At 36.7% G+C, this 13,417-nt stretch overlaps 1 long non-coding RNA gene across 3 annotated transcripts in view; it reads left to right on the forward strand.

Annotated features, from left to right (window-relative positions):
- The window catches only part of LOC131151617 (uncharacterized), a 33,071-nt gene extending 20,495 nt beyond the window's left edge, over positions 1-12,576 (forward strand). For 2 of the 3 annotated variants that reach the window (XR_009135735.1, XR_009135734.1), the window contains one exon: positions 12,241-12,576. This is a non-coding gene — a long non-coding RNA (uncharacterized LOC131151617). Of the gene's footprint in view, positions 1-11,662; positions 11,716-11,799; positions 11,902-12,240 lie in introns of all 3 variants that reach the window. The other variant, XR_009135733.1, reaches the window with a different exon arrangement.
- Positions 12,577-13,417: the final 841 nt, after the last annotated feature.

Raw genomic sequence — 13,417 nt, forward strand, 5'->3', positions numbered from 1 at the left:
TCCATATATAATTCGATAGGAGATAAGAAAAAAAATTACTATATGAATCTTTTGCTATAAGGTCATGCCTCTTGCGTTGAAAAAAATTGGGTCTTTGTACCAAAGGGTGATGGTCTATTGATACACAAAGAAATGGAGGTATATGCGGATGACATGATAGTTAAGTCTCAAATGGGGAAGATTATGCTTCAAATTGGGGAAATTTATTATTCAACTTATGAAATTCCAGCTTGAATTAAACCCTGCAGAAATGTATTTTTAGAGTAACGCTAGCCTGCTTTGGTTCATAGTATCTGACTAGACGCTGACAAGCTCCATCTAATATTGGGGATGGCTCCTTCATATACCCCTAAAGAAATTCAAGGGTTCCTGGGCAGACTAACTACGTTTTCTTTCATTTCTCAATTGACCATAGTAAGACAATTTTCAGGCTCTCAAAAGCACAACCCAAGAGAATGGAAAAAGGAATGCAAGGAGGCTTTCTGAAAATTAAGTGTTGCACCTCCATTTCCCTATATTAACATGGCAAGTCTTGGGGTAACCGCTTATCTTATATCTGACTGTCCTCGAAATTTTGATTGGCTTCGTATTGAGCCAATATAATAAGTTGGGAAGAAAAGCAGTCCATTGATTATCTAAGCATGAAGTTTACTGTGTATGAAGGCAAATATTTAACCTTGGAAAGAACTTGTGCTCTAGCATAGGCAGCACATAGGTTAAGGCAACACACTTTGTATCAAACCACTTTTCTAATCCCAAGAATGGATCACATCAAGTATTATCTTTAAAAATCCAGCTTTGTTAGGAATTGCTAGATGGCAAATTTTGCTGTCAGAATACGACATTGTTCATGTCACAATGAAAGTAGTGAAAGGGAGTGCTATTGCACAACATCTTGTAGATCCGGCAAGTGATGATGGCAAGCTACGAAGTTGACTTGCCTCTGATGAAGATATGAACTTCATTGAAAGAGAGGATCCACTTGACACATGGATACTGCTCTTTGATGGGGCACCAATGCCTTGGGGCATCGGGTTGGGGTCGTGATAACATCCCCGAAGGGGAAGCATAACCCAATCACAGAAAAACTCCACTTTAATTATACAAACAACATTGCAGAATATGAAGCTCGTGCTTCAGGAATACAAGCAGCAATTAAGCAGAAAGTCAATAAATTAAAGGTGAAAGGAGATTCAACACTAGTCATATGTGAATTGAGAGGAAAATGGAAAACATGAGATGCAAAACTAATTCTCTATGATTAGCATGCTAGGGACCTCAAAACACCTTTACTCCCTTAGTTTGGTTTTTGAACCTAACAAGGCAGTAGGGGGAGGAGCAATTGATACAAGGCATTCTAGCATGCCAAGGACACTTCATAAAGCTTGAATAGAGAAGACTAGTTGTTTGATCTTTAGCTTTGTAAATGGTGGGGTCACAATCCCCGAATGTGGAACAAACCACTCTCCGTCAAAACAATCCTTTACACCGACAAACAGCTGTGAAAAGACCATAACCATGTTCTTTAAGATCCCTCAAAGGTAATTGACCTAGAGTAATTACTTCCACCTCAAATTCATTTACAGAGTCGGAGAGGTGGTAAATCACTTGATCCTTAGCCATTCCTTTCCCTCCCCTTTCCATTTACACATTTAAAATGGGAATACTAAGCTTTAAACATTGGGTAGCCCCTTGGGGACATTGCTTTCTTTCTTCTCTCTTTATAATTCCAAATGACTTAAGAGGGTTTTTTGGCAAAGCCTCTGGTCACCTTGTGTCTTCCTCACAGGACTGACCTTCCATTCCGCCTAATCATACGCAAAGTTTGTAGCATATGCAACATGTAGAAGATATGCTTGTCACAATTAAATATCCAAATGTTGATGGTTGAATCACCATTATTGAGCTGCATTTACGAAAAAAGAAAACATCAACCAGCTATCTTTCGCCCGAGTTTTCTACTTGATGAAATCGGAGGGAGCCAACTAATATCTAAGACATCAATTGAAATGGTGAACCACCATGTCTCTTAGCAAACATGAACTTGACATGACCATAAAAATGGTGCTGAAACTGTTAGAATGACAAGTCATTTCTATAATATGTGTCATGAACTGAACACTTCACATTGTGTAGAGGATCACACAGCACTAGCTGTAACACGCAAATTTAACTAGTAAGTTGAAACTAAAGTGTGGATTCACCTGAACTAGTTTACAAGCATTGTGTATAAATTAAGCACAAGCAATAACAAATCATAAAAGTAAATATGAGTAAAGCAGTAAACCATAAAACAACGCAATTCATATTATCATGCCTCTGCAGGTAAAGTGTGTTTAGCAAAGAGGCAAATAGGAAAAACACATTTACAATAGCTAGTGGCTTTTACTAGATTAATGGACACTCATCCTTTTCAAAAGAAAACTTTCTGTACAATTCCTACTCTAGTGTGAGGACATCAATACTGAGGACTCGTACTGCTCTTTTTCTCGGCATTATTCTACTCAAAGAATAAACCTTACATGATGATTTCCCACCCCATGTGCACAAGATAAAACAAGCATAATGTTTTGAACAAGCTTGGCTGTTTATAGTAGAGTTGCATAGGCATCAAATTGGGAAAAAAACTAGTAATAGGATGATCGGCCTCATAATGATGTGGCACATTGGATGTGCATAAGCAGCTCAGGGTTCTTATGACGGGAAGCATTTCTCATCCGTGTTAAGAGAGGGACTGGAGTGGGAAGTTAAAGCCCCACTCAGGTATACCAAAACTCACAATTTTGATCCCAAAATAATGTATTCTTGGAAGATTTGAAAGAGGGAGTAATAGATCAAGAAGAGTCACGGGAGAAGGATGACTGAGCCATGATTACGGTGAGTATATCCAACATTTAGATGAGACTTGGGAGTATGTTTGACTGGGCTGAGTTGGGCCTAATTAATTTGCAAGACCTAGCAATGGAGTGGGCTTTTCCCACATTTTCCGAAGTAAGCTGATTTGGGCTGACCTGGGCCTAATTAATTATTAGGTTTCTATGTATAGAAGTCTATAATATTGTTCCTAGCTGTTGCCATGCATATTTTGCTATTTGAGCTTTTTCCCAAATTATTGCCCGAATTCTAACAGCATTGATCACATCTGCTGTCATGTCAATTTTGCATCACTTGGGCTCAGTTGTGCCTAATTAATTAGTTTTGAAATTGTGTGTAAAGTCTAATGATATTATTCTTCCTAGCTATTGCTATGCATATTTGCAAATAGGCATTTCCAAATTCTTGCCTGAAAGTCTAACAGGATATGATATTTATTCTTTTTTTTAATGTATTTTATCATTTGGGATGGGTTGGGCCAAACTAAGAAGTGTTTGGGTTGGGTTGGGCCTAATTAATTATTAGATTTCTAAGATGCATATCAAAGTCTAATATACTAATCTTGTTTTTAGCTACTAATAGCTAATGGGCTTTTCCAAATTTTTTCCTGAAGTCTTAACAGCATAGATCACTTTTCTAATGCCTTATTAATTTTTCATCATCTCATATTGGTTCCACCAAGGTTCAATTAGAATTCAATTTCAAAACTATGATTGCTAATAATTCCGAATAAAGCATAGAGCAGAACCTGTTTTTTTTTTTTTTCCCCCCGCTTAATTCAAGTATTGTGTCTAAAATTTCTAGGACTCAATTAAATTAGAAAATTGAAATTTAGTTGGGATAAACCTGCTATTGAATAGTAAATAATAATTTGTTTAGACAATGCCTTTGAAATTTCAACATGTACCCTAAATATGGATACACACTAACTCATTTTAGGGTTGTGGAAATGTGAAAAATATCGAAATAATCTTCAAGATTACTTAGAAAAAAAAAATCAAAAATTGTGACTAATAAAGACAGCAAACAAATATCTTCAAGGCTTTCATTGTGGCAAGATTATGATGAAGATTGTTTTGATTTTGAGTTCGTGGGTTGCCGACTTTAGATTTCTGCATTGATCTTCTGGCCAACCAAATTTCTGCATCAATATTTCAAAGAGATGATGATCCCAAATAGCATATGGTTATGAGAAATTAATGGATCCAAAACTTGGTGGGCTGTCTATTTAATTTTGGGAGGGAAAATTAGGCCCTTATCTCTCTCTCTCTCTCTCTCTCTCTCTCTTTAATATGACTTTTATTAAACCCACCCGCCTCCAATCCTATCCTTTGGTAGGCAACCGCACTATGCTCTTTCTCCTTAAGCTATTAATTACATGCGTATCTAATAATCTCCTTTCCCCCACTAATCTGCCTTCTTTTAAAATCTTTTAATTTAGTTAGACCCTCCTTACTGGTTTCCAAATCCGTGGTGGGGGAATGTATCATCCACTCTTATAATGCAGTATTTTGTTTCCTCTGCAGCTATAGACTTGATGGCAGCGGTGAGTCAATTCTCTATGGGGAAAAAAGCTATGCTGATGGGGCGGTTTCAGTGCGCTTCTTTTAACCATTTCTGGGTGTTGGGATCTTGAATTATCACATCTCTTGACCTGGAGCTAGCTGTTCTGCATACCATTTTTTAGCTATGGTTAGTTCAAAAACCCCAGCCAACTTAGATGGTTCTGTTTTTCTGAGCACAACAAAACATTTGAAAGATTTTCACGATTGATTTTTGGACCAACAATGGGATTAGCACTTGTCAAAGTTTGCTAATAGAGCCGTGGTTGACCTTCCTCTAGAAAAAGAAGGTATTGACCTTAAGCTTCACGGATCTCCACTCTGATAATTCAACGACCTTTTCTGACCTTATTTTATATTAATATCATCATCCTTGTCTTCGTTCAATGAAATAAGCCTTCAACCCAGAAAGAAACTTTACTTAATGTCAAAGAATTATTCAAACCATCAGGATCCTCCTATTTCTCTTGCTCTCACTGCCACCTTGGTTATTTTTAGGTTGGGGATTTGCTATTTTAAGAAGTTAAAAAGTGTGTGCTTTTCATCATTCGAAGACATGAAAATGACAACAGCCAAGCCTTAGTTTTATTAGATAGGATCAACTAAATGAATATGTATTTTGATAATTTTGCACTATTTGAAGCATATGCTCGTAAAGTAAAGGTGCTGTCAAATTTTTATTATTTTGGTCCAAGTTGCTGTATGTCTGCCTCGCTTCAATAAGATTAAGGTAGTTCAATACTCATTATTTGGCCGCATTGTAAATGATATCTAATCATTTTAACTGCCATCTTCATAATACGTAACAAATATATTTATGTCTTAATTTATCTTTTAAAATTTTATCTTTATCTTTTCGGTCATTCTCATTTTATTATTACCTTTACTTTTTTGGTATGTTACTTTTTAAATACCTAACATTTGGACCTCATCAATCATAATTAGTGTTATATATGTTGAAACTTTATTTTGGAGATCCCTAGCACCACTAAAGCAATAGATATCTCTAAATCTTTAGTTGTAGTTTTATACTTGTTACTGTCTCATACATATCTTTAATGATATTTAGGTATCTACTACATTTTTTTTTTATCTATCATAAAACTTTCCTAGTACTCTGTCATAAGATTTTTTTTTTCCTAAACTTTTCCTTGAATCTTCTTAGTATTTATATTTATTTATTTGTAACTTTTGTAATTGATTTGAGGAAATAATATCGAATTGATTTTCTAAAATCCTTGTTTGTAACTTTTTTTATTCTTTATTTTCAATTATCCTTTTTTGAAGTTTCAATGAATGGCTCATAATGTTTTTTTTTTTTTTTTGGGGTGTCCTTTATTTATTGTAGATAATGTAATTCTTGATGTTTTGGCATGCTAATTGCCAAGTATCTCTACACTCATTTCCATAGGTATATGATTGGCTTGGATTATGCTCCACCCAAACTTACCGTACTTGTGCTGTGATTTAGAATCTGTTAGTCTTAGATAATTTAATATTGGTTGCCTTAGTTGGAAGCATTCGTCACTTGGCAGAGTGATCATTAAACGCATATAGAATGTTCAGATGCTAGTGGTATAATACCTGTTACAAATATAATATATGTTGGTGTGTTTCACACCCACTATTAGATCCTATTTTAAAATTTAGGAGTATTAGGAATAAAAAGAAAATTATATAAATGCATTTACTTTTTTTTAAAAGTAAAATATACAATAATTCAATGAACAAAACTTTGATTTTCGACATCACTAGCATTTACTTTTTGAAATTTTTAATCATATTAAAGTAACATTTCACTTTTAATTATATTTGGTAAAATTCTTGATCCAAACCGTCTCGTCCATATTTGGAGACTTGGAATTTGGACCTTTTATTTAGATTTGTGTAAACTGGGATAAAATGCAACATAGATTTGTATGAAATTTACCCAAAATCGAATTTGTTAAGAATTGGGAGAAAAGTTAATTTTTCTCTATTGATTCACACATAAAACAAGGATTATAAGGGTATACGCCAAGATCATTTAAAAGAATTTTGAGTCATGTAAGTTCACAGGTAGTGGAAGCAAGTGCCTAGTACTTAGTTTTGGCAGAGGAGCGAGAGACTGTAGTTTGTTTCTTAGTGTGTCAGGAAATTGGATTAGTGTCCAACAGAATGAAAAAACCAGTGGTGGAGCGCCGAGTGAGTGGACAACTAGCCCAATTTGAATCAGAATAAGCTAAGACTTGAAGAGTGTTGGCAGTAGGAAAAAATAAGCCTTGTCTTGGAGATGTCTTATGTATCGAAGAACACGTACATCAGCATCATAATGCGGTTGTCTGGGTTGGTGCATAAATTGACTGAGAATATTGATTGGAAATACAATGTCGAGACGAGTGATGGTGAGATATATCAAACGTCCAACGAGTCGCCGAAACGAACTTGGATTAGAGAGAAGATCACCATTTGTATTATTGAGCTTTAGATATTGTTCCATAGGAAAGTGGGTAGGACGAGCACCTAGATAACTGCTATAAGTGAGGATGTCAAGAGCATATTTGAGTTGGTTAAGAAAGATGTCAGTGGGAGAGCGAGCTACTTCGAGGGCAAGGAAATATTTCAGTTTGCCAAGATCTTTGAGTTTGAATTTCTGAGCGAGCATGACTTTGAAAGTGCTAATATCGGAGAGATCATTGCCTGCTATGAGAATGTCATCAATATAAACAAGCATGAGAGTAAAAGATTGACCCCGAGAGAGGGTGAAAAGAGAGTGATCGACCTGAGATTGGGTGAAGCCCGCAGTAAGTAAAACAAAAAATAATTTAGAGAACCAATTGCGAGAAGCTTGCTTGAGGTCATAAAGAGATTTTTGAAGACGACAAACATGAGTCTCCCCTTGTTTGCAATAACCCGGTGGAGGGATCATATAAACCTCCTCATCGAGGTCACCATGAAGAAAAGCGTTGTTGACGTCCAATTGAAGGAGATGCCAATTCCGAGCTACAGCCATTGCAAGAACACACCTGACAATAACGAGTTTAGCAACAGGAGCAAAAGTGTCATGATAATCCAAACCTTCTAGCTAAGTGCAGCCCTTGACCACCAAGCGAGCTTTGTGTTGTTCTATGGATCCATCGGCCCGAAGTTTTGTTTTGAACACCCATTTACAGTCAATTAGTTTTTTTCCAGGTGAAAGGTGTTGAAGAACCCATGTATTATTGGTTTCTAAGGTTTAGATTTCAGAAGCCATGGCATCACGCCAATGGGAGTGTAGTACAACCTGAGAATATGAGGTGGGTTTCGGATGTTGAGACATAACAGAAAGAAAAGCCAAATGTTGATTAGAGAAACGATGATAAGATAAAAAAGAGTAGAGACAATGTAATGTACCTGAGAGACATCTTGAAACCTGTGAAGCCGTGGAGGATTGTGGTAAAGTAGGGCAGATATAATTAGGCAAGTAAGAGGGATGTGTGATAGCTCGTTTGGGTCATGAAGAGGTGGGTGGAGGGGGTGGTGGGGAAGAGGGTGAGGGTGAGGGAGGCAGTGAGGAGACCAAGTAAGAAGGAGGGAGAGATGGGGGGCTAGAGTTTGGTGTGGTTGGTTGAGTAGGTAAAGTGTAGGAAGGATGTTTATCAGAAATGGGAAGGGGAAAGACTGGAATAGATGTAAGAGTTGGAGATATGAGATAGGGAAAAACATTTTCTTCAAAAGTGACATCACGGGAGATAAAAATTTTTTTGTTTTCAAGATTGTAGACACGATAAGCCTTATGATGAGCGGGATAACCTAAGAAAACACATCGAAGAGCACAAGGAGAGAATTTATCACAGTGTTGGCGAGTAGTTTGGGTATAGCACAAGTACCCAAACACTCGCAAGTATGTATATGATGGTGGTTTTTGAAAAGGAAGTTCATAAGGGGACTTACGATTGAGGTTGGGTGAAGGGGTGCGGTTAATTAAATAAGTGGCTGTGAGAATGCATTCACTCCAAAAAGAGATGAGAAGATTAACTTGAAAACGTAAGCACCGAGCCACATTAAGAAGATGGCGATGATTACGCTCAGCAACATCATTCTGTTGAGGTGTATCCACACATGTGCGCTCATGAAAAATGCCTTGATCATGGAAAAAAGTTTGGAGTGGAGTGGATAGAAATTCTCTACCATTATCGGTGCGCACGTGCTTAACAGTGCAATTGAATTAATTTTTAACCATGACGCAAAAATTCGTAAAGCAAGAGAAAGTATTAGATTTCATGCGCATAAGATAGACCCATGTAACATGCGAGTAGTCATCCACGATTGTTAAAAAATATTGTGCACTAGAAAGTGAAGCCGTAGGATAACCACCCCATATATCACAATAAATCCGATTAAAACAAAATGTGTTCTTATTTGTATTTAAAGAAAAAGGAAAATGAGTGTGCTTTGCTCTAGCACAAACATCACAAGGCAAATGAGAAGAAGAAATATTTAAGGTTTTCGGAATACATGAGATAGCAGGGTGACCAAGATGTTGATGCCAAAAAGTAGTGTCAAAAACACGTTGACAGTGGAAAATTGAGGCGGAGGGAGGTTTATAATGGTAAAGCCCATCCTGTACTTCACAAGTTCCAATCAGCCTCCTCGTTGATAGGTCTTGAAAAATACAAAAGGTGGGAAAAAAATATAACAACACAATTGAGATCCTTGGTAAGTTTGCTTATGGATAATAAGTTGGAATATTAGAAAGAGAGAAAGTAGGAGAAAACCGCATAGTGCCGGTATGAGTTATAGAAATAATGTCACCATTTGGAAGCTTAATGGGGCATGGCTGATTGAGAAGCTGAATATTATCAAGAAAAGACAAATTGGAAGTCATGTGATCGGAGGCACCTGAATCAACAATCTATTCAGTGTTAGAAAAAGAAGCAGAATGACAAGAGGCGAGGTTACCAGAAAAATTGGTAGAGTTGGTATTCAAGGGTGATAAAAGATCAAAGAGTTGACAATATTGTTCGCTGGTGAGACCAGGGATAGTAATCTTAGAAGAGATTGAAGAACCTGTGACATTATTTTCAGCCATTGAAGAACCAGATGCTTCCATAATGTTAGATAGTTCAGATAAATAAAATTTCCGAATTGGGTCGAAGCCGATCTTTGCGATGACCAAAAAAATAAACCTTCGATTTAATAATTTCGCCGTAAGTGCTTGTAATTGAGGGATGAGAGAAAGCCAGAGTCCGGAGAGATAAAGTGAACGCCGACGAGTGCTAGTGAAGAGGATTGCGGTGGAGAACACGTGGGGATCGGAGATGATGAGAGAACTAATAGAAACGAGAGTACTGCTGCTACTACTTGTGGCGGCGACAAAGATGATGACCGCTGAACTAAGAAACGGAGACCTGAGAGACGAAATATTGCCTGGAACTGAGATTGTAGCTCTAAAAGAAGCACTTCATGCTCAACAACAACATTGACATAAACTATACGTCGAACTTGATGAGGAAAGAGAGGCCTCGGCCACTGCAACCAGTGAAGCATCATCCATGATCTTGCATCGTCGGAGATGAGTGGTACATTAAGACGAACAACTTTGGGAGACTGAGATAATGCCAGAGATGATGACATCGGAGAACTAAAATGATATGTGATCGTTGGAGAAGACGGCCGAAGAAGCTGGTTGTTGAGGACTGAATGAAAAAATTCACCGGAGAAAATCTGAGAGCTGAGAGATACGAGTCGGAAGATGACCGAAGAAAAGGAGAGACGAGATGCTAGAGAAGCACTTGTCGAAGACGACGCTGGGAACTGAGAGCAGCCAAAAGACTGAGAGATGATGAACCAACGAACATCGGAGATGACGCCGGGGAGAGAAAGCAGGGGTTGAGAGAAGAGATATGGTCGAAGAAGATAAGGGAGTGCCGAAAACTGAGAAGCTGCGAGGGAAGCCGAGCGAACGCCGAGAGATAGCCAGTAGAGAGACGCCGGAAAGAGAGAGAGCCAAGACGGAGTGAGACGAGAGAGTATCGAGAGTTGCAGTAGAGAGACGCCGGAAAAAGAGAGGTAGCCGAGAGAGACTGAGACGTCATCGGGAGCTGCTGCTGCTCTTCGCCGCAGAAGACGTCGTCGGGTGGTGACGGTCGTTGGGAAGAAGGGTTGTCCGCTGCTGTTTGCTGTAGAGAGACAGAAAAATCGAGAGGCTATGGGAGGCTATGTTCAGAAACGAGCGAGAGGCTGCGGGAAGGAAGGTTAGGGAAAAGAAAGAAAAAAATTAGGTTTTGAATTAGGTTTTGAACTTGGCTCTAATACCATGTTAAGAATTGGGAGAAAAGTTAATTTTTCTCTATTGATTCACACATAATACAAGGATTACAAGGGTATATCTACATGAGAGAATTGAAAAAAATGGAAAGTATATATTGCTCTAAATGAAAAGTGTATATTTCTCTAATAAAATCCAATGTCTAAAAATTATGCTCCCAAATACAAGTTTAGGCTTTTATTTTTATTTTGCATAATGTCTATTTTAGAATAGTTATAATACAAGGATTTGATAATTTATGTGAAAAAATATATTACCATAAAATAAATGACAATTTTATAACTTTCTATGAATTCTTAATAAGAAATAGATAAAAATTAGCTATCTAAAAATTTATCATGAGAATATATATTATTTTCTTATTTTGTGTTAAATGAAGTAATAAAGAACGTATAAAAAATAATCTTTCTCCACTTTCAAATTTTTCATTTTATTTCACTGTACTACTAAGAATATCTGTTTCATAAATCAAACATAAGCTTTCGATTTTCACTCTCCTTGAATTTATACTTGTGCCTTGAAGGGTGATTTTTTTTTTAAAGAGATAATCAAACTTTGTTTATGTGAGTATAAAATTTTAATCTAAGATTTAAATTTTATATTCACAAACACAAAAGGGTTTTGGACTACCCCACCCAAGCGTCCATTCAAGCCTTGAACTTAACCAAGCATGGAAGTAGGGAAAAGGGTTTGGGAGCAGTGGAAGACATGATGCCCACATTGATTCTGTATCTTGTCAAATGTGGTTGATTTTGCGTCATATTGGAGAGAGTGGAAGGAATGATTCTCACCAAGTTTGAATTTTTCTGTGTTATAATTAACCATGACTTGTGGAATCCCGTCTCAGATCGACTTTCAAAAGATTGCTCTGATTTTTCTTTTTCTTCCATGTACATGTTTCTTTGTTTATTTATTTCATTCCCTCGTTTCATGTCAGGATGTCTTTATCAACCGGATACATAATTTGTGCCAAGTGATACTTGAAAGAAAGTGAGAAATATTTTATTGCCATTTGAAAGGGCTCTTAAAAGCTCTCATTTGAACTTATTTATTGGAAAGCTTTGCAATCATCAGGGTGCATGAGAAGATGATAGAACCCACAAAGCTTTCCATCTAGATTGAGCCCACATCAGCACACCGCATTCACCAACTTATTCTTTTATCAAATTTCCATCGGTATGTGCATAGTGTTCGGTGTTTTACATATTTAATATTCTGAATCAGCTGCACTTCTCAAAAACTGTATCCCTAAAGTATCTCAACAACTCTTATTCTGAACTTGTGTTCTTTCAAAATGCCTCCCAAATGTAAATATCCAAACGGATATGATTTCTTTTAATGCTTGCCACTTGATGATATGTATGGTGATAGAGGCTTTACGAAATTTTGAGCAATTTTTTAATGAAAGTTTGATTTTTATTTTAATCATAATAGTGCAAAAAAAAGAAGGGGGGGGGGGGTTGAAACGAGGAAAAAAAAATATACAAGTTGAAAACTATTTCTTCTTTCTTGCAGTAACAGCAGTTAAAAGGCGTACTAAGCTCATAAGGCTCCTCGCTTTGCGAGTATAGAGAGGATGGTAGCAGTATATGTAACTTTGCACCTACTATTATGCAAACAAATTATTTCTTTGGATTCATACTCTGTGATTAACCGACCACAGAAGAACTGTTTTACCATTAATCTAATGAGGAGATAGGGAGGGTAGGTATTGGTTTTGAAACTTGCTGTTGGATAATTAAAAAGCGAGAAAGACTCGTATGCCATGGGGGTACTTTGCTCCCTCTGTTAAAATTATACCATGTAAGCAGTTTAATCTTATGAAAATGTGCATGACACAGTTAAAATGGAGGAAGACGATACTCCTGTGGCACTTATTTACTTATTTATTTTCAGGGCAAAGCTAGTTATGTTGACGGCATCTAGGTCCTCCGTATACTTTTACAACTAATCATTCACAGGTCAACCGATAAATTATGCAGCTTGCCCAGATTAATTATCCGTTAGATTAGCCAGATATGAAATGTTAATTCTACTTTGAGTGGTAATGAAAGAACTTTGAAAAAGCAGAAAACAAAAGGGTGGGCTTGCTTAAAAAACATTTGGTTTATATTAACCCCTTCGCTATTTACTTTTAATTTTTTTTTTGGGTGAAGCTTCTCGATTGTTTTTTCCTTTTGTTCCCAGAGGTGTTGAGAGTTGACACTTGGGAGTGAAGTTGCTTTTTCATTTTTGGACGTCTTATTGCGCGTGTTCACACTTACATCGTGTAGTTGGCATTGATTAAACTATTACAATTCTCAAGTTTAAGTGCTTAACCTTTATTTAAGTACTTCCAAAATGAGTTGCTTTACTTTCTACTTTCATTATGATCCACTTAATTTTATGATGGTCAGATTGATTTTTTTAGTATGAGTATACCCAAATTCACTCATATTAAAAGACTAGTAGGATAATTTTAAATTATTATCCCCTAATGCTTTCGGTTTGATTATGCTAATCTTGTGTAAAACCTTTGAAAGATTGTCAACTGAAGGATTGCAAGTACTTTTTTACCTTGATAAAGTACTAAATATGCACGCGCAAAACACCGCTTTCTATAAATAATAATAAACATATCTATTATAGTTTAATATAAAAATGTATGGACTTATTATAGACATCTCATTTTGTTTTACCTTTTAAAATATTT

The sequence above is a fragment of the Malania oleifera genome, chromosome 3 (assembly GCF_029873635.1).
Source record: "Malania oleifera isolate guangnan ecotype guangnan chromosome 3, ASM2987363v1, whole genome shotgun sequence".
Classification (NCBI taxonomy): domain Eukaryota; kingdom Viridiplantae; phylum Streptophyta; class Magnoliopsida; order Santalales; family Ximeniaceae; genus Malania; species Malania oleifera.